This window comes from Sturnus vulgaris, chromosome 3, assembly GCF_052056855.1.
Source record: "Sturnus vulgaris isolate bStuVul1 chromosome 3, bStuVul1.hap1, whole genome shotgun sequence".
NCBI classification, from domain to species: domain Eukaryota; kingdom Metazoa; phylum Chordata; class Aves; order Passeriformes; family Sturnidae; genus Sturnus; species Sturnus vulgaris.
In genome coordinates, this window is record NC_142245.1 from 98,532,910 (window position 1) to 98,553,638 (window position 20,729).

Below are 20,729 nucleotides of genomic sequence, written 5' to 3' on the forward strand. Positions count from 1 at the left end.
TTCCATTTTCTACTCTGGCCAGTGGATCTTAAAATCCTCGGTCCAAAGCAACCAAATGTCAGTTCTCATAAGAAAGCCAGCTGCCAGATGTTGGGACAATTGATGGTGCAGATGACAGAGGTCACCATTTGTTTTGGGCAGCTGTCCTTCAGCGAGCCGTGCCCCGGAGGACGGCGGGCAGACGCCAGATGGCTCTGGGTGGGTGCTCTGGCAGCTCCAGGGCCACAGGCTCCTGGCAGGGTCTGGGGGGACACAGCAGATTCCCAGAAAGATATCAGTCAGGGTAGGTGGGATTTAAATCAGAACCTTTGAAGTCGATGCAAGTTAATATGAATGAATTTGAGGCCAGGCAGAATAACTGCTGCTATGAAGAGATGGCAGCAGCAAAGCTGGGCTCCCACAGATCATCTAAATACCCAAATCATTAAGCTTTTCTGTGACCTGTATATCCCAGGTCAAATTCATATGGAGACTACAAAGCCCTCAGGCTAAATTATATATTTGAGGATCCAGCTAATCAGTCTCGCCTAATAAAACTACAAGAAAATGCATATTCCAAGCTGACATCACCATAGACAAAGTGCATGTAAAAGTGCACTGTAAAACAATGAGTCTAGTGCTCTCCTCTCTGGCCTCAAACTAGGATGACTGGAGGGGGATCTGATAGAGAAGCTGTAAAATCATTAGTTGAAAAGAGAAGGTGAATACGTAGCAATTGGTCACTGTCTTCATGATGCAAGAGTTAAGAGTCATCAAAGGGAAACCAGCAGGACTTCGATTCATGATAAGCCAAAGGAAAAACTTCCTCACTGAGTGTTGATGTATGCTGCAGGACTGCTTGCCACAGGATAGGGATGAGACTAGAGGTTTATTAGTGGTCAGAAATGGCTGAGTCCATTGCAGGCAAATCTGTCAAGTGAGCCTAAATAATAAAAAAAAAAGTGTATTTCCCTTGTACTTATATTCTTTGGTTTATTAATTATTGACTACGTCAGGTACAGGCTGGTGAGTTTGGTAGTTACTTGGCTGGGCCACTGTGATCATTCCCAAGGTCTCACCTTCAGCACTGTATAATCATAAAAATTTGGAGAGGGAATGCCTCTATTAAAAAGTGTCCATATGAGATATCCTATCCAGATTAGCTCAGCCTAAAGAAAATGTCATACAGCCTCCTAGCTGACTTCTTGCAGAAGGTCTTTGCAGATGTGGTGATTTTCAGGTTGCTTTTCAGTTTTGTCATTTTGTCATTTCCCAGCAGGAAAACAGGCTGTAGTGGAATAAACATAAGCTCATAATAAAAAGATTTGCTTTAGTTCCTTATCTTTTCTGGCTGTGTAGAAGTAATCCATCAGCCGCTAGAAGTCTCAGGTTGAAAATTATCAGTTACTGTCTTTGGTAGGTGGATTGCAGTCCTGGTCCCCATTCTTGCATTCCTTTATTTTCCTGGGTAAAGCTATACAGCTTAGCAGTCATGTGCCATAATCTCATGCTTGCTGCATGGCAGTTTCCAAGGAAACTCGCAGGCTGCACATGCTAGGAGTGATCCTGAGGGGATGTCAGCTGCAATTGCTTTGGTGGAAGCTTTGCTTGGAGTTGAAGCTTACACAAAGTAGGGGCTGGGTTTGCCTTCCCAGAGTGGGAACTGAGTGGTGGAATGTGTTTAAAACAAACATATGTATTGTTTTCCAGAGAGATACAGGACGGTAATACTGCACATTAATTTCATTTCTTTAGTGTATTTTTTTTCCAAACCATGTTCTACCTATTTCTGTAGCCTAATGCTTGTGATCTGTGAAAGCTTGATTGTTTCATTGAAACTATTTTGTGAAGACGACTTTATTTAGAATGGCAATAACCATGAAGGGGGAAATAAAGGGGATTAGGAAAACACAAGCTGAATAAAATAACATTTTCCTGGAAAGCATAAGCATTTGAAAAAGGTTTCTATGTTAGAAAGGAAAAAAAAAAATTTAGAAGACAAGACAAAGGTCCAGCCTCCTAATGAGATTTGCACCTGATATCTGCATATTACATGTATCCAGTACTACCTGAGTATGCTGAATGTTACCAGGCTGCAGCTTTTCAGCCTCTGAAATTAAGTCTGCCCATACTACACAGTTTCTGTACACCCAAATAGCATGATCTAGGTTTACAGGGATATTTGTGAAAGTGTCTGCCCATGTACATACTGTTCACTTATTTGTCCTGAAGTTACACAGAACATGCATTTAGGGAAAAAATTCTAGAATTGGTTTTCTTATTTCTTTTTTCTTTTCTTTTTTTTTCTTCTTCTTTTTTTTTTTTTTTTTCCCCGTTGTTGTTGTTGCTCTTGTTTTGTTTTGAGATCACGGGCAAGCACTAATTTTGGCCCCCAAATCAGAGATTTGTGAAATACAAGGGCTGTGACAAAGAAAATAGAGTACATGTATCTTCTGGATTCCAAATACTGGAGGAATGTTTGAAAGGAACCAGTGTATCATTTAATAAAGATTTTTATTGTCTTTTAAGAACTGAATCTCAAACCATAAAGCACCACGGTTTAAATCCAAACATTTCTTTCTTCCATGCAATTTGGGACACAGAACAGAAAAGCTTAGTGATGGTGAGGAAGTCATGAACAGAAGGGAGAAGGTCAAAACTTGTGTCTTCTTATTCAGAAGACAGAAAAGTAACAAAAAGAAAATAACCCCTGCCAAATCCCTGCTCCACATTAAAATACACAGAAGAGAAAATAAAGGTTGGAAGAATAGAAAACTACTACATGTTACCAGTTATTTTAAACTGTTTTAAATTAGATAGGAAATCAATGCCATTTTATCACACAAAATATACAGTAGAGGCAGAAACACAGAAATACATCCCTAATTTTACCAAAATGCATTTGTTTCATAACAAAAATATGTATAAGAAAGAATGCGTATCCAATCTGGAAGCATGCTAGCATTTAACACTCTTTTCATCTCTGTGAAAATACTCCCCTTCTGGTATCTTGCCAAGAAAGAGAAATTTTGACAGGCTGACTTCTTCCAGGGATACACTTCATGCTTAAACCCAGCTTCAGCTAAGTCTCTTTTTCTACTGAATACTAGCTAGTGTGTGATTTTCAGGTTGCTTTTTTTGGGCTTTTTTTTTATTTATTTATTTATTTTTTTTTTAGTAGAAATCATTATTTGGTTTTGAACAAGAACGCTGTAATATGTTATCCTGCAAGCCTGAATTCATCATGTATTTGGTAGCTACACATGTATAGATAGTCTGCTCACTTTCAATCCATAAACAGTGACAGAAAACACACACCATTTGTAAGCTTCTGCAATTGCAAAATGTAACATGGAACAAAAAAAAAAAAAAAAGAAAAAGAAAAATCTCCTTTGTGACATTTCCTCCCATTTACAACACCGAGATAAAAAAAAATAAATTGACAAACAGGAAGTTGCTTCAAAATTATAGCTCCTTCTATGAAGCTGACATTCTTGGGTGCCTGCTCTCTTTGAAGAAGAATAATTGAACAGGCTCTAGTTACAGGGGCCAACCCTTTTGAAAGTAGAGCTCTCTAGGTTAAGGTTATTCTTTACTCAGGGGTTAATCAGGGACCTGGATTTCAGTCTCTATAATACTGCTATGAGGAAAGGATTGAAAACAAATTCCTCACTTCAGAATTGCTCAAGATTTCAGTCTCCAATGTTGATTGGCATTGATAAGAATGTCTCTGGTTTTCTTTCTCTTTTTAATGAAAGCATAATCAATTATATTTCTTTTTCCTTTTCCTATAAACTATTTGCTATTAGCTTCTACCTCTAGATAGTCTAATGATCTATGAAATATGAAATGTTTTCTCTAATCTCTAATTCAGCAAGTCACTTTAACGTGTGATCTTAAAACCTGTGAGCTGCTCACACTTGTGGTGTGTTGATTCCACAGTGTTACAGATGAAGATAATGGGAAAATCTGTACACATAAAAAAGACCTTGTATTGCAGCCTGAGCCCAGATTTCTATTGCCTGACACATGGAATGATCTGGAAGTCAACTTCCACTTCAGGAACCCATGTGGTGAAAATGCTCATCATACACAAAGTCAAAGGAACAAGAGAAAAAAAAAACAAAAACAAAACAAAACAGTTGAGATGGATCACAAATGGCTAAATAATCTGGTGGCAGAAAGTGAACCAAAATAGAGTTAAATGTACTGTGGGAAAACATGTGAGGGAGGGAAACTGGGGTTTTGTCTCATGTCTAGGAGGGGAATAAGTGAGGAAAGGTACACTCACACTGCTAATTTGAAATGTGCTGAGGTTACAGATGAAATTGATTAACTGGGTCTTTTTAGTATGTTCTACAATGTCTGCATCTTCTTCAGTCAAGACAGAAAACGTCTTCTTAAAATTAAAAACATTGACAATGGAAAAATTCCACAGGTGATGAGAGATATTTCCGCATCAAAAACCTACAACCACACTGCACATCTTTATTGTCTTCCCTGCTCTAGGATTCAAAGCAATCAGGCAACCATTCTCCAAGTAGTCAGATAAAGCAGACTGGCCCTGCTGTCACACTTTTTTCTAATTCCATATGTAAAAAAACCCCCAGCCTTCCCAATCCCAAAAAACCCAAAAATAAAAGAAAGCTAAACAACCCACAAGAGAGGAAAAAAAAGAAACGTGAAAGTGGTGAGTAAAGATAAATCCTTGGTTCATCCTTGACAAATGAGTTTTCCTTTTATTGCTGTATAGCAGCCCAGTTGAAGGTTGCTACCTGAGTTTCTAAACAGCAGATGGTTTGGCTTCATCTGAGCTGGTGATGTTACACCTGCCTAGTGCTTGCATTTATCCAGACTTTAACCACATCAAACATACTGGACACTGCTTATTTTAATTCAGTGCTTTCATAAATACTTTTTTTTTTTTTTATTTCCAAGACCGTGACTGCCTGGCTGTTTTAGCCACTTTTCCTCCCTTTTGCATCACCAGCCTTCTCCACTTCTGGCTTGGAGACTTCTTCAAGGTTCTGTAATGTTCCAAAGAGAGCGAGGAAAAGAAAACATAAGACCCCCAGTCAAGTGCAGTGATGCTGCTGAAGTGCATTATTCCATGAGGGAATACTGCAATACTTTGCTCTGTAGTCCTGGTTTTATTTATTCCATGGGGTGGGTTCTCCGTACAGAGAAAGTGAGGAAAGAAAATGGTTCCCATAGGTTACCGAGTGCTTCACTGAATGGAATGGCATTCCTGGCTGCCACTGATCCTGCCAGGCTGTTCAGCAGCATTGCAGGAGGAGCGGGGCACCTGGAGGAAGGAGCGGAGCAGCGTGTCCGAGGTCAGGGAGCATCCCGAGCGCTCGCGTTAGCGCTCCGGGGATCCCGCTCCAGCTGTCAGCGTGGCTGCCGAGCTGTTCGCAGAGATTACCTGTGGCTTGCCTCTTCACAGTCCTCCCCACTGCTTGTCAGTCCCAGTTTTTGACATCTCATTTAAAATTAGATCCTAATTTTGAAACCTGATCTACGCCAGCGCCGCTCGGCAGCTCGGGCAGCTCCAGTGAAATCTGCCTGCACGGAAAGGCTGGCGGGACGGCAGCCAAGGACCGCAAGTGTTCGAGGCTGGGACACGGCTGGAGGCTCCGTCCCGCATCCCGCATCCCGCATCCCGCATCCCGCATCCCGCATCCCGCATCCCGCATCCCGCATCCCTCATCCTGCATCCTGCATCCCGCGGGGATGGCCCCTGGCAGGAGCCGCTCGCCCCCTGCCGCCCCCGCCGCTCCTGCTCGCAGCCCTTCTGTCCCAGAGCAGGAGAAAAGCATCACATCTGAGTTTTGCAGCTTGTCACAAAATCAAGGCATCGGGGGAAGCCACAAGAGGAAAGCCTCCCAGCCTCTTCCACTGGTTTTCCACTGTTCCCAACACCATCAATATTGATTACTTACTTAGTTTTGTCTCTGAAGAAAAAGCAGAGTTATCTGAAAAGACCTATCAGGAAGATTGTCCTTTAAGAAATTACATTTGGCTTTTTTTTCCTCACATGTGTTGTTCACGTATGAATTTGCTTATGTAGGATGTAAGAGTGTATCTGAGCAACATGCCAATAAAACAATCACTCAGAAATTTATTTTAGTGCTGAGAAACCTCTATTTACCCACAAAATTCCAGCAATAGCAAGATAAGTGAGTGGAGACTGTCATAAGCATTCCTATGTCTTGTATGCCAGTCTGAAAGACAGATATACCAGAGAAGAGCCAACCCACTCCAATTCCATCTCTTCTGGAGCGTTAATACCTAAAATTAGTTCACGCTCAGAATAGGGTTACAAATTGCTTAGCTCTGCAGACACAAAATTCATAAGATTCTTCCTCATGACTGAGACTATCCCACCCTTTCTTGGTCACACAAGCTCAGGGGTATGGGTGCCTAAAACTCTGATACATGAAATTCATCTATGTTCAGCAAAAAAACCCCCTAACCAAATAAACAACCAACCAAAAAAAAAAAAAAAAAAAAAAAAAAAAGCAGCCCCCCAAAACCAGGACCAAACCCACTAATTTGAACTTCTATTAAGTTCAAAATTAAGGCCTTTAAATGTATTTGTTTGGAGGCACAGAATATGTCTGACTTTCCATTGTAGTCAATAAAAGCAAAACAACAATCAGCTATTTCTAGCATAAAAGACTTAGGGTACATTTTACTTAACTTATTCATCCGTATCCAGTTCCACCTGGGGGCCCCTTGTGGTTTTTGCCGTTTAGAATGTGTCCATCTTATCTGCTGTCCTCATGTGGATATATTGAATAAGTCTCAACATGAATTGTCTTGTGAGACACACCAAGTTCAGGCAGTTGGACTGAGCTTCAGCACCTGCAGTGGAGACGCAGGCAGTCAGTGCAATCATAGAGGGAGTGTTCCTGTAGACTTCCACACCAGCATTCTCCTATAAGTTTCCAAGGAAGTTCAGAACAGTGACTAACTTCAACAGGCACAGGATCACTGAGGTTAGAAAAGACCTCTAATATCAAGTCCAACCATTAAGCCAGCATCATCATATTCATCACTAAACCATATCCCCAAGTGCCCCATCTACTGTTCTTGAATACTTTCAGGGATTGTGATTCCACCAGAACTGTTCCAATGCCTGAGCACCCTTTCAGTGAAGAATTTTTTCCTAATGTCCAATCTAAACATTCCCTGGCACAACTTGGGACTGTTTCTTCTTGTCCTGTCACCTTACCCTTCATGTGGAGGTCTAAGGGCTCATACGGACAAGAGAAATCTTGTTTTTGAGGCTGCACCTCTAGATAGGATCTGATATTACAATGCAGACAGTACAGGAAAGGTTCCTCACCACGGTGACAGTAGTCCTGGATTGGTCCTGGATTGAGAGGATGAATCTTGAAGTCTTTTGTGCTGTTGCAAACTGCTTAAAATCCAATTGCTTGGGATCTTTCTTAACAGAGACACTGAGGAAAATCAATCCAAATGCACTGAAGGTGTATATTTAAAGTGTTAAAACTCACTCTTAGTGTAAGAATAAAGACAATTTAATACTAAATAAGGGGCTTCTCAAAGAAGCTTAATGAGGTTTTGATAATCCATTTAAAGGAGTGAACCTCTACTGAATTTTCCCTATGGACAAACCCTTAATCTTTCGTCATAAATTCACTATTGTTTTTCTTCTTTGCAGAAGTTTTATAAAGGGCAAGGGGCCAATGCACCAAATAATGTCCACCTACCTGCTGCTTAGCCATACAGTTACACTGGAGCTGTGTGAGAACATTGCTGACTTTTTTTGAGAGTATGCAAACTGCTGTCACATTGGATTCTTTCCATATTTTCAATTATTTGATTTAAAAAAGAATGAAAAAGTGATATATTTTATTTACATGCTTTTTCCCTGGATTTGCCAGTCCTTTCTGAACCGCTGACAATTCCTTATTGCTTCTTCCCACTTGTAATCCAGAAGCAGGAGCTCAATCTCAGGCCAGCATTGCAAGGAAGCCGAGTACAGACTCATTAAATGCAGGAGCTGTTCCCATTCCCATTAGAGATTGGTGTTTAGTGCACATATCAAAAAAACACAGGACAAGGAATTATTTGTTTCTTCCTCACAAGAGGTTCTGAACCCAATTTTTCCATTTGCTCAGAATGCCCACTCAGCAGGTTTCTTTTTTTTTTTCCTTGTCTTTCCTTCAGGTATCAGGAGACATTCAGCGCTAACTCTATCTATGTTGAATTAACGTGTGCAAAGAAAAGGCACTCTGTTTTGGGGAGACATCGCCATGGGAAGCGGGGGTTTAATGGAGAATACGAATGCCTCGGGGGGAAAAGGAATAAAAAAATTAAACCCCCAAACAGAAACCTTGAGCGTTATTTGCCATTTGGCAACGCAGGTCCCAGCCCGCGGCAGTGTCCCGCCGTGCCGCCGCAGGGCCAGGAGAGGGAGCCGGCGGCTCCGCATCCCAGCCCACATCTCTGTCCCGCATCCCAGCCCACATCCCGGCTCAGCATCCCGGCCCAGCATCCCGGCCCCGCATCCCAGCCCACATCCCGGTTCCGCATCCCGGCCCACATCCCAGCCCCGCATCCCGATCCCCTGCCGGCCCCGCCTCCCGGAGCGGGGTCCCGGCGTGGCCCCGCTGCCATCGCGGATGCTGCGGCTCGCACAGACGGTGCCGACAGCGGGGATTCGGCTGCGGAGACCGCGGATGGTCTCAGGGGATGGCAGGCTGCCAGAAAGGGACAGAATCCCTTGTCCACAAGCTGGGTAAACGGTGTGTAGGGATTACACTGGGAATGCGGAGGAGACGGGGTGAAGAGAAGAAGGGGAATGTCAGCAGGGAGATGCAGGGATTTTGGACTGGATTTTTACCCCATCCATGGGGTTCAAGGACAGGGTGAATGAGACTTTGAACAACTTGGTCTAGTGGGTGGCATCCCTACACGTAGTGGGGTTGGAATTAGATTATCTTAAAGGGCTTTTCTAACTCAAATCATTCTATGATTCTGTGAATTTTAAGCAAAGGGTGCAGGTTGATGGGGATAGAAGACAACTTGGAAACAATGAAACAGGCTGGATGGGCCCGGCCTATAGCACAGGCACATCAGGAAGCTCTCACACCCTTTGCGGATTCAGCACAAGAAAGGCTGGGTCCAAGGTACTACATCTGCAGCGTGGGGAGCAGGAGGGCTGTGGTTTAGCTGCACAGACAAGTGGTGAAATGGTGAAATGAATCTACACAAATGGAGTGCTGTGATGGAAAGGTACAGGCTCTTAAGGATGGGCTGGGCTGGTGAGGAGGAAGATTTGCCCTTTATATGTGAGAGCAGCAGGGATGTGCAGAGCTCTACCTGCAGATACATGATGACTGCTGAGAACCTTCTTCAAGCAACTGGAAGAATCCTCAAGGCTGTAGGCCCTAGTCCTCATAGGAGATGTTTACCACTCTGTTATCTGAAGGAGTGACAATACACTGGGTTCCTTCCTGTACTGAGGAGCACCAAACTGGACACAGTTCTCCAGATGTGGCTCACCAAAGCTGAAAAAAGGTGCAGAATCACCGTGACCTGCTGGCAAGACTTTCCCTAATGCAGCCCAGGATACCATTGCTCTTTTTTGCTGCAAGAGCAGGTTGCTGGCTCGTGTCCAATCTGGTGTCCACCAGGACCCCCAGATCTGTAGAGCTGCTTTCTAACTGGGTGGCCCCAAGCACACACTGGTGTGTGGGGTTTTCTTTTCTCAGGTGCAGGACTTGTCCTAGCTGAATTTCAGGAGGTTCCTGTCAGCCCATTTCTCCAGCCTGTTGGGATCCCTTTGGATAACAACAGGGTCCTCTGGTGTGTCAGCAGACAGTGCCGATTTGCTGACAGAACACTCAATCTGCTGTATTTAACCCTCCTCTGGAGACGGACTGGGTGATCTCCAGAGGTGCCTTCCAACTTCTGTGATACTGTAATTCTGTGATACTCAGCAGTTTTCATACCCCTAGTAAATTACCACAATGAATAAACAAGGGAGAAATAAAGTGCTAGTATGAATGCAACACTGCATGAGTACAATCAATATTCATCAAATAGAAAAAGCAAAAAATCAATAAGGTAAAAATTAAACAGTAAAAGAAAAAGAAATCTTCTCTTTCAATAAACAGGCACAACTGATCTCCACTGCCACAGACCATGGATTCTTTCTCATTCTGTGAATATTTTCAACTAATGGATCCACATACACAGCAGGGAGAGTTAAGGCTGCAGGGACAATAATTTCAGAGTTGTTGGGTGAATTGCCTTCAAAACCTGACATTGTTTCCATACGGTGACTTTCTCTTTATGTGCATAATATGCACATAAAATACATATATATATAAATGAGTAGCTATATATGTACATATATATATTTATACATATATATGCACTCTCTCCTGAGAAGTGTAAATATGTCCTCAGGACTGAATAGTGGATATTAATAAATTGCCATTGCTCTCTCTGTGAGAACAAACATCTAGGAAATCAGCAGAAAACAGCTAAGGCAAATATTTCAGTGCTAGTATGTAGTACATAGGTGGTCTCCTTACAATTTTTTATTAAGACAAAAAAAATTCTGATGAAGTTCAGGACTTATCATTTTCTCAAGGTGAGTTCTGGTGTTTCCTTGCATATTTGTAAGGAGGTTAGACACATAGAAGTTTCACAGAGGAAAGTGGGGTAGTGTGGAGCTTCCTGAGTCCATAGCTGTGGGGACCCTCTAGCACCCATAGGACCATGATGTGGTACAGAATAAAGATATGTGTGCTTCCTGAGGCTTAGATTTACGTTCTAGCACAAGTTTTCTGCAGTGCTCTCCAGCGGAGTGGTGGAGGAGGGAGAGGACTGACAAGTGCCATGATCTGATTGTGGCTCTTTCTGGGGCTGTGACTGTCAAGGACAGCCGAGTCTGTCTATGGAGCAGCCACCCTCTGTCAACATGTCAACCCTTTCTACCTTGCCCGAGGCTTTCCCAGCCTCACATCAGGACTGTCCAGCCCATATTTCTCTGTAACCAGAGTCTCATCCTGGGCCAGCCATGTCACCAGCCCCACTCTAACAGGAGCCATCACCATCATTCTGCCCACTGTGACATGGACACTACTAATAGGGCTTGTCCAGCCTGGAAGAATGTAGCTTCTTCCCATGACTGTGGGAAGCTTCCAGATCCCTGTAAGACAATGACAGGGTGCCCATTTGTCTTGTAGAGCACTGGTGACTCTCTGAGTGACACAGGAGAGAGAAGACAAGAGCATGCTATGGTCTGCTCACATCCTTGTCTGAGTGTCCATCTGCAATACACAAGAGAAGCAAGGGAGGACCAACCTTCCTCCATTGCCACAGGCAGACCTTGCTTTCCTACCCACCCTAGTCCTCCCTGCCTTCTCCTTTCAGGCTTTTTTTGCCTGTGTCCTCCATGGTCCTACTGGGCTGGGACTGGTCTCCTAGTGCCCATCCCAGGCAGACCAAGATTCTGCTCCCTCTGACATGGCTGCAGCAGCACCAGTGCTGGTGCCCAGAGCCAGTGCTCTGTCACTGTGACACAGCTATTATCTTCCTCCATTCAAGGAAGACAAAACAAATAAAAATAATAATAACCAAACAAAAATTGCTGGTAATGCTGGGGAAGAAATTAAATAGCTGTAGGAATAATTTAAAGAACAGAAACTCAGCAAAGGTTAAAGGGAATTAAAGGCTGCAGGTCTTACCCACTACATAATTTTAACATTCTTTGTGGTAATTCATGCTGAGATGTGTGAGTATACGTGTTGATTCTGGAAGAAAAATGCTTGTTGAATTGAATAGAAGTAATATTTCAATTTTGGATGTGAAAATGCCAAAAGGTGTCTAATACCAAATGAGTGGTTGATATGTTTCAGGATGTTTCAGCTTGAACTGCAGGACATATGTCTTTCTTCTTCACAAATTAACTGAAGATTCTTCCAGGAGCTATCCTGTGCCACAGAGTTCGGTTAGGCATTAGAACAAAATCCATGAATTAGCATCCCTATGCTTTAATCACCACAGGTCATTACATCCTCTTTAATTGGCAGGACCAGAGGCAGTGGGCCCAAACTGAAACACAGAAGCCCCTGTCTAAACATCAGCAAACAAGTTGTTACTGTGAGGGTGATCCAGCAAGGGGAAAAGGTTGCCCAGGGAGGTTGTGGAGTCTCTGTCCTTTGAGATACTCAAAAGCCATCAAGATGCAGTTCAGGGCAACTGGCTTCAAATGGTCCTGCTTGAGCAGGAGGGTTGGACCAGATGCCCTCTAGGAGTCCTTTCCAACTTTAACTATGTTGTGATTCTGCGATATATATTTGTATTGTAGATTATGACAACCAGAAACTTTCCATTATGCATCCCTATATAATTTCCCGAAACTTTTAACAGCTTACACAAAAAATTTCCATGCTTTGACTTAAGATGGAAAATGTTTTCTAAAGTATTTCAGTTATTTTTGAACACAGTTATGCAACCATGTAACTAGAGTGCAGTAGCTTTTTATGAGAGGGGGAAATGGAGGAAGTAGTGTTAGGAAAATTTTAGCAGTCTTTTTCACCTACATTAACTTCCATGTTGTATTCTCTTATGAGGCTATGGCAGCAACATTAGCATAGCCTATAGAAGAGTGGTTCCTTGGAATAGAGGGAGGTAACAGGGATGGCAGAGGCTTAATTCCCTAAACTGAAGCAGGGGATGAGGCATCCCAAGAAGTAGGACCTGGAGGTAGTGTGTAGTGGGAGGGTCAGAGCATGGTCTTGGGTACTCCTTCCCATCCTGAATTTCAGCTCTGAGGAACAGGTTGCACTCCCACTGCATGACTCATGTCAAGGGGAGAGGGTACGACCCCCATTTTCACAGTGAGACTGGCTCTGTCCTGCACTCCAACATTAAAGCACTTCTTGTAGTCCTTTTATGGAGAAACCTTCGATGCTGGAAGCGTTGCCTTCACTGTTGACTAAAAGCTGGTAACAGCACAAGAACTATCTTATGTTGTCTCTGTGTGCTGCCTGCTTCAGTATGCCTAAATCATAAGCCGCTAAAATACTTTGGCTTGTTCATGAGCTTTAAAGATATCCTGAAGGTGACAGCTGCATCTTCTGAGGTTTCTGTTGGCCTTGAGCATGCACCTACTCCTCGTGTGTGCCAGGATTGTTCCTGGGTCGTCCCTGCCCTGCAGTCACACAGCATTTCTGAGCACTTCCCAAAAGCAGGACCCACAGTGCCCTTGGGCACGTGAAAAGTGTTGCAGAGATAGGGATGGGAAAGGGAAAAAAAGGAAAGTAGTAGTTTGGAGGAAGGATAAAGGCAGTGATGCGGGAGCAGCAGTTGCCCAAAAGTAGAAACCAGAGCAGGAAAAAGCAAGCAACAGAACAGAGGACAGAGCTACAGAAATTCAGTGAGATCAAGCCAAAAGCCCCAAGCAATAGAAACAGAAAGGTCTATAGGCAATAGACATTCTTGTCAGAGCCTGCAGAGTTGAGGTGATTTGTCCCTTGCCACCGACCAAAGCTGCTCTATCACTGCTTTTCTCATCTGGGCAAGAGAGAGGAAAAAAGGAAAGGCTCACATTGAGGTGAGGACAGGGAGAGATCGCCAGTGACTGTTGCAGGCAAAACAGACTCTTCTTGGGGAAAATTAAATTTGAAACAAAAAAATCAAAATAGTATAATGAGAAATGAAACAAAATATGAAAACACCTTCCCCAAAACTCTCCCCTCTTTCTGAGTTCATCTTTACTCCTGTTTTCTCTACCATCTTCTCTCCAGTGGCATTGACAAAGAGGCTGGGGGCTGTGGTAAGTTCATCAAATTATATCTCTGCTGCTCCTTGTTGGGTCACTCCCATGGAAGACAGTCCTCTACAAACTTCTCCAACAGGAGTCCTTCACACAGGGTGCAGTTCTTTGTAGGAGCTCCAGCACGGGTCCCTTCCATGGTGTGCACTCCTTCAGGAACAGCCTGCTCCACCATGGATCCCTCATGGGGTCCTGCTTACTCCAGAGTGGGCTCCACTCTCCACAAGACCACAGGTGCTTCCAGGAGCTTTCTCCAGCATGGGCTTCCCACGGGGTCACAGATTCCTTTGAGCATCCCCCTGCTCCAGTCTGGAGTTCTGCACAGGCTACAGGTGGATCTCTGCTCCGCTGTGGAGCTCCATGGGCTGCCTCACCATGGGCTGCATCACCCTGCTGCAGTGCCTGGAGCACCTCCTCCCCCTCCTTCTGCACTGACCTTGCTGTCTGTAGGGCTGCTCCTCTCACATATTTTCACTTTTCTCTCTGCTGCTGTCATGAACGTTTTTTTTTCTTCCTTCTCAACTATAGCGCTGTGGTTTAGGACTGGTATTCTCCAATTCAGTAATACTGCTAAAATCATGCCACTGCTTGCTCCTCCTTCCCCTTCCCCTTCCTGCTCTGGCAAGATGGAGTTGAGAACTGGAGGCACAAAAGTAGAAAATCACAGCTTGAGATAAGAACTATTAACTGGAAACAACAATGAGATAAGAGAACAAACAGTAACAACACCATTATTAACAAAAGGTATGAGGCAAACAAATTGTTTACATGGAAAGCTGGCAGCAAACACTGACCAGCTCTTCCCCACTACATTTTTTTCCCTCTGGAAAAGGATGCTCTTCTTCTTGGAAGGGAGAGAGTCTCTTTACACATCTCTGGCAGTGATGTGAGGTGGTATTGAATAAATCAATGTCTGATCATGCCCCCTCAGCCACGCTTCTACTCAGCTTATTGCAAACAATTAACCCTGTCCTTGGCTGAAACCAGGACACCCTTACCCCAGGGATGTCACCACTGTCACTGATGGGCTCAGCCTCGGCCAGAGGTGGGCCTGCCTTGGAGCCTTGGAGGCTCAAAAGATTTGCTATGCAAATCCAGTAAAAATGAACATAAATTTCTTAACTGTTGTTAGATAATTCTCGATTGTTTTGATATTCTGGAAATAGATGAAAAAATGTGTTAATTCTGCTGCAGTATTTATCACTGCCACAATATATTCTGTCAAAGATAATAGAATTATGCTCCTGCAGTTTCAGAAGTGGCAGGTGGAGTTATCTTCTAATCTCTGGTGTTGCCAAAGGGTAGCATTTGGCCTTATTGTAGAGTGCTGTCTCAGGACCCAGGGTACTCCAGATAGTTTATGTAAATTTCCAGTGTACAAGTCAGGAAATGCATACTTAAAGTTAGGAAATGTCAACATATCCTCAAGAGCACTGTTTTCTTTTTACACGTTGGTGTGCTCTGTTACAATGCCAAAGACCCACAGTGTTAGTCCTCCTGCATTTCTTATGCAGTAAATAGCTTGGTGCTGTGGTGCAGTGAAATGAGATGCTGTAGCTAAGTGGTTAAGGAAATGTGCAATATATCCAGCAATGTCAGCGTGTGCCCTTGCTCTCTATGAGTTCTTGTTATGAGTGTTAGCTTCCTTTTACCTAACTGAAGCAGCTAGGAAAAGCTTTCTTCTTCATTTCAGCTGGGGAATCAAAGAGCACTGAATTTTTTGTTAGCCATATTGTTCTTTTATCTGCCAGTGGCTACTGAAATTGGAAATATTACACATCATAACACAGCAGGCCGTATAGCCCTAGGTGAACATGCAGCCACCACTGTGAGTCTGTGTATTGATTTTATTACCAGGCTGTCCTGAAGAGCTGGTCTTATATCTGTCAGCTGCCAGGGACCTTGGGTGATAATAACTTGAACTTTGTGGGGCTCTTATTAAAGCCTGTGGCACTCAGAATGTCTTTTTGCATTTAATTGATATTTTATCAAATTTCTCCCATCAAATATTGCTGATTTATCATATTGAATTAGTTATTGATGTAATCACAGTTACAAATGCAAAACACAAAATGTGTGGAGGTATTTTCGGTACTGTATATGTATTGAGAGCTCTGGTATTTGGTAGCATGCATCACAGATATCAGTGAAAATTTCTTTGATCTGTCTATACTAATAAACAAAACAAGGCCACAGACCATTGTCATAGTCTCAGAGCCCGATGGTCTTATGGGCATCCTCTGACCCTTATAGCATCTCTGAACTTTTAAAAAATACTATTTTTATATTTTATTTCTTTTTTTGTTTGTAGGTTGTGAGAGGACATGAAGACTGTTATCTACCATGGTAATGTTTTCATAGCATGAAGCTGTGGGAATGTGTTGCATGAAGTGTCTTGTGGCAAGAAGAGTGTTTGAGGGTAGAGTGCTGACTGCTGCAAAGTTAAGTGTAGGGTGGGGGACACCCAAACCACTACATTCTTCTCCATGTGGCCTTTTGGGAATGGTCCTGGCACAAGTTATCCCCTGAACTGTGCCCAGTCATTGTCTTGGAGAACTCTTAACTGGGAAAGGCAAAACCCCTGCCAGGGAATATGCTAGCAATTATGCACTGCAGAAGGCTGGAGGTCTCACCCTCAACTCCACTGCCTGATACTTTTTATTTTAACAGCATAGATATGTCCTGTGTTTTAAAGAAGTCTTTCAGAAATATTATGGGATTATCTCTAACATCTAATTCTTTCCCATCCTCCACAGACTATATGTGAAGTTTCTAATTTTTGTATTGCCTTCTCCAGTGCAGGACCATGGCAGCATTGCCACTTCAGCTCAATCAGTGGTGTACTTGCTCTCTGTTAATGGCTATTATTATGTTGGCCCCTTTTCCCTTGAACAATTCAGCTGTCCTTGCTGTTTGGAGGCATTTCTCTAGCTCTGTCTCCCTCAAGCATGCCTCCTGCAAGCTGGACTAATTTTTCCCAGAGACAATTCCTTAATTCAATATCTAATATCTATAAAGGTACACATTTTGTTTCCAGTTCCAAATATGTGTTCAGTCTTTATTCAGATTTTTAAATTTCTGGATGAAATGAAAGAAAACAACAAAGCAAAGCAAATATATTCTAGTAGTTCTCACTTCTTGTGTAGTCATGGTATAATACCTTGTAAAACAAATAGAAGATAACTAGACTTCAGACTGCTTTTATCCTTTACTGTAAGGGTCTTCACAGAATAGCTGTGACAGAAAGGTTTACTATAACCATCAAATGCAATATCTGTTTACTAATTCTAGTGATTAGATACAAAAATTTGATGGTATTTTACAAGAAATGCAGAATCAATAATAATTGGTTTAACTATAATAGTGTGATAGTGCCTCTATCTACTGATTCAAGATTGATGTAGATTTAAGTAAATAGAGTTTTCTGCCTTTATACACGACTACATAAATGATTAAGTAAAGTATTGGAATCCTTCCAGGGTAAACACACTTTAAAAAAATTATGGAAAATATCTGTAAGGGATGATATCTCTGAAAGTTAGATATAGTAGTTATTGACGGTGTGACCTCTTTTGTAAAATTAGGAATAAGAATTCAGAAGAACATATGTATAAGATTAGGTTTATAGGATTGAATTTTTTGTATTCTGCATTTATATGTCCTCTACATACATGATGCTAGGTTTTCCTGCATTCTTCCAGGAGATAGTACTGTTACATCAATGAGAGGGGAAAACCTTTAGGTATCTACATAAGTAGTAAGAATGAGATCCAGAGGTCACACCTTGTAAATAACCATGCTGTGACCGAAGGCACCAAGCTGATTCAGTAAGAAATTGATTAGTTGATATTTCTGTAGTCTCATTCTGTCTGGAGTTATCAAAAATCTTGCTCAGCTACTCCATGCTTCAGGCATTACTTACAACAGCAATGTCATTCTCTTATCTCTTATCTTCCTAAAGGTAAGATAGTTAGACAAAAATTACTTCAATTTTAGATTTTTTTCCCATGACCTTCTGGTATTTTTCTCTTCTGATTTTGCTGTCTGAGTTATGATTTTGCTTGCCTATGCAAAAAGAAGAGGAAACTCATTGTTTTGCTTAAATCTGAATGAAGCTTTCTGAGTATTTTTACTTGCCTTTCTATTTAGGAACCCTAGGGAAACTCTAAGGCTAATTTTTGACCATAACAACAAAAATCCTGCTTTTTACTGTAATAAGGCATGGTATTATCTTAAGAACTCATGACTCTGGGGAGTTAGTCTTTAAGACTAAGCACTGATTATTACTAAAACTCAAGATAAAAACAATTTTGGTGATTTAGAATAAGCTCTGCCCTTCCAGAGCTGCAGAATAAAACCAGTAAGCTGAATATTAGCCAGCAGGAATTACTATGGTTTTGCATATATAAAATTATTTAGTTTACCTCTTCAGATGCCTTCATCTTGATGAAAGAAACTGCAATTATTGTTTCAGAAAACTTCACAGATAAGCTCCCTTGCTGGCTTCCCCACACTAATCATGGTTTCCTTATCCTACAGGATAAGGATATCGTTACATGCTCTCTTTATATTTCACTGACTCACTCTAAGCCTGTCTTTATATATCAGGCTTTTCTGCTTCACTGTATTCCAGGATTCTGCCCAGTGGAGAGGCTGAGCTGGAGAAACAGCTAAATGTGCATCCTTCTGATGTCAAATGTAAACTGGAATGGTCTTGCCTTGTTTGTTCTTAACAAGTCTTGACAGTGGCCCCTTGCAAAAAGACATGGTTTTCTTAGTAAATGTGTTCGTGAAAAACTTGTTTTGATTGACAACAGCGACAATACCCCGAAGGGATATCATACTGTAATGGAGCTCCTGCCTTCTTTTCACACAGAGCAGGAGTAATGTGTGCAGGGGCACCTGAGTGGATGCTCCTTTCTTTAACTTGGGAAGGGGAGGGGGGCTGGGAGGTGGGGCTCTGTTCCTTTTTTTTTTTTTTTCACTAGAAAGCATAAATGTTGTTAAAACCTGCTTTAGAGAGAGTTGTGTGAGATGCTAGGAAACATGTAATTGAGGTAGTTCTGACATCTGCACATTTGTCTTTTTTTTTTCTTTAAATAAAGCAAAATTCCTGCTATTGCAGGTTTATCTTTTCAATATACATTAGTTAGGTGCTTATTCTTGCAGTGTGTTGTATCAATACATCATCAGCAAAAGTGACAGCTGTGTGAATCTGTCACAATACATGTAGTAATAATTTTATTATTGTCTCTGTTGTTAGAAAGTGTTCAGGACATGGCTGTAGCATCTCTACTTCTGAAAAAATCATCAAACATGAAATGCCTTATGACTAATAAATCACTGCATAAGCACATGCATGTGGATACAGTACATATATATGCTGCACAGACGTGTATTTATAGCAATATGCTGTAATTATTGCAAAAGTTCTGTCAGCGTTTCCAGTGCAAACATAATTTTCAGGATTTATTACAGAGCTATAGGTTAGATCTCAGATAGAATTTGGTGAACGAGGCCTCAGACTGTGTAGTAAACCTTCTATAGATTTTTTTTTTTAAAGCATTGCTTCATGATGTGTATGAACACAGAGACAGATGTTTGCAAAGTTTTTATTTGTGATGCTGTAATTAAAAAAAAAGCACAGGTTTAAGAAGAAATCTGCTTCACAGAAGTACCTAAGTTAAAATTAAAAAAAGGAGAAAATAAATTAATGTCTCACCTTGCCCAGCATAGTCTACTTTTTTTCAGTGTTTCGGGGCTTTTTTTTCCCCTTTTGATAGTGAGGAAATATCATGTCTACTCTTATTCTTTGGCTGTTCCAGGCTTCCAGGAGTCTGAGAACTGCAAGAACTGATATAGTGCCATCCTTGGTGATATTGGAATTGCACATGAGATAAGGTTTCATGAACATCTCAACACTTTGCAGACATGGTAGGGAATATGACATCTTCCTGTTGGAGATTGGGTTTAAATGATCAGATTCTGTTTTATTCTTGTGTTCCACCATAGCTGGTGGAAAGACCTTTATTGAGATGGACATGGCCCATGAAAGGGTTTGGCTGTGAAAGATGGGGTGCCTTCCACCTTTTTGGCAGGTGTTACTCATAGCAAACCTACCTTCAGCTCTGTCTATCCTCCTCACAGACACCCTACTGTTGTGTCTTGTTTCTCCAATACAAGGTGGTAGGGCTATTTGAAGATGATTTTATTCCCACTTATTTTTCCCACTTTTTGACTTAGATAGATAGTTGGGGTTTTGGGGGTTATCTACTAGAATTAAAAAAAAACAAAACAAAACAAAACAAAACAAAACAAAAAAAATCTGTTGCAATTCTAATACAAAAAAAGGGAGATTAATCAAGAGTTTTGCAGAAGTATGACCTGAACCTTTTACATCAGATCCATAGGGCTACTAAATAGGCCAGAGGGCTGGAACACCTTCACTGTGAAGAAAGACTGGGAGAGTTGGGTTTGTTCAGACTGGAGAAGACAAAGCTGCAGAGAGGCTTTATTGCAGCTGTTCAGTGTATAAAGGGTGCTTATAAGAAAGATGGACTTTTTGCTGTGGCTTGTAGTGACAGGATAAGGGACAATGCATATTCAGATTAAAAGACAGCAGGGTTAGCTTGGACAAAAAAAAGAAATTATTTACTCTGAGGGAGTGAGACACTGGAACAGATTGCCCAGAGAAGCTGTGGATGCCCCATCCCTGGAGATATTCAAGGCCAGGTTGCATGAAGTCCTGAGTGTGGGGATGAACTCCTGTGGCAGAGAGTTGAACTAGAGGATCTTCAAAAGTCCCTTGCAGACCAAACTATTCTATGATTCCATAAAGAAGAAAATTGAAATGGTCAAAATGAAAGGTTCTGCTAGTTGAATCTCCAAGTGGAAAAAAAATTATCATATCAAGTTCCTCGAATAT

The 20,729-nt window shown here is 41.9% G+C and overlaps 1 long non-coding RNA gene across 1 annotated transcript in view; it reads left to right on the forward strand.

Moving 5' to 3' along the window:
* LOC148224498 (uncharacterized) overlaps positions 1 to 8,328 on the forward strand; it is a 119,149-nt gene extending 110,821 nt beyond the window's left edge. Inside the window, exon 3 of the long non-coding RNA XR_015802724.1 lies at positions 8,179 to 8,328. This is a non-coding gene — a long non-coding RNA (uncharacterized LOC148224498). The remainder of the gene's footprint in view (positions 1 to 8,178) is intronic.
* The last annotated feature ends 12,401 nt before the right edge of the window (positions 8,329 to 20,729 follow it).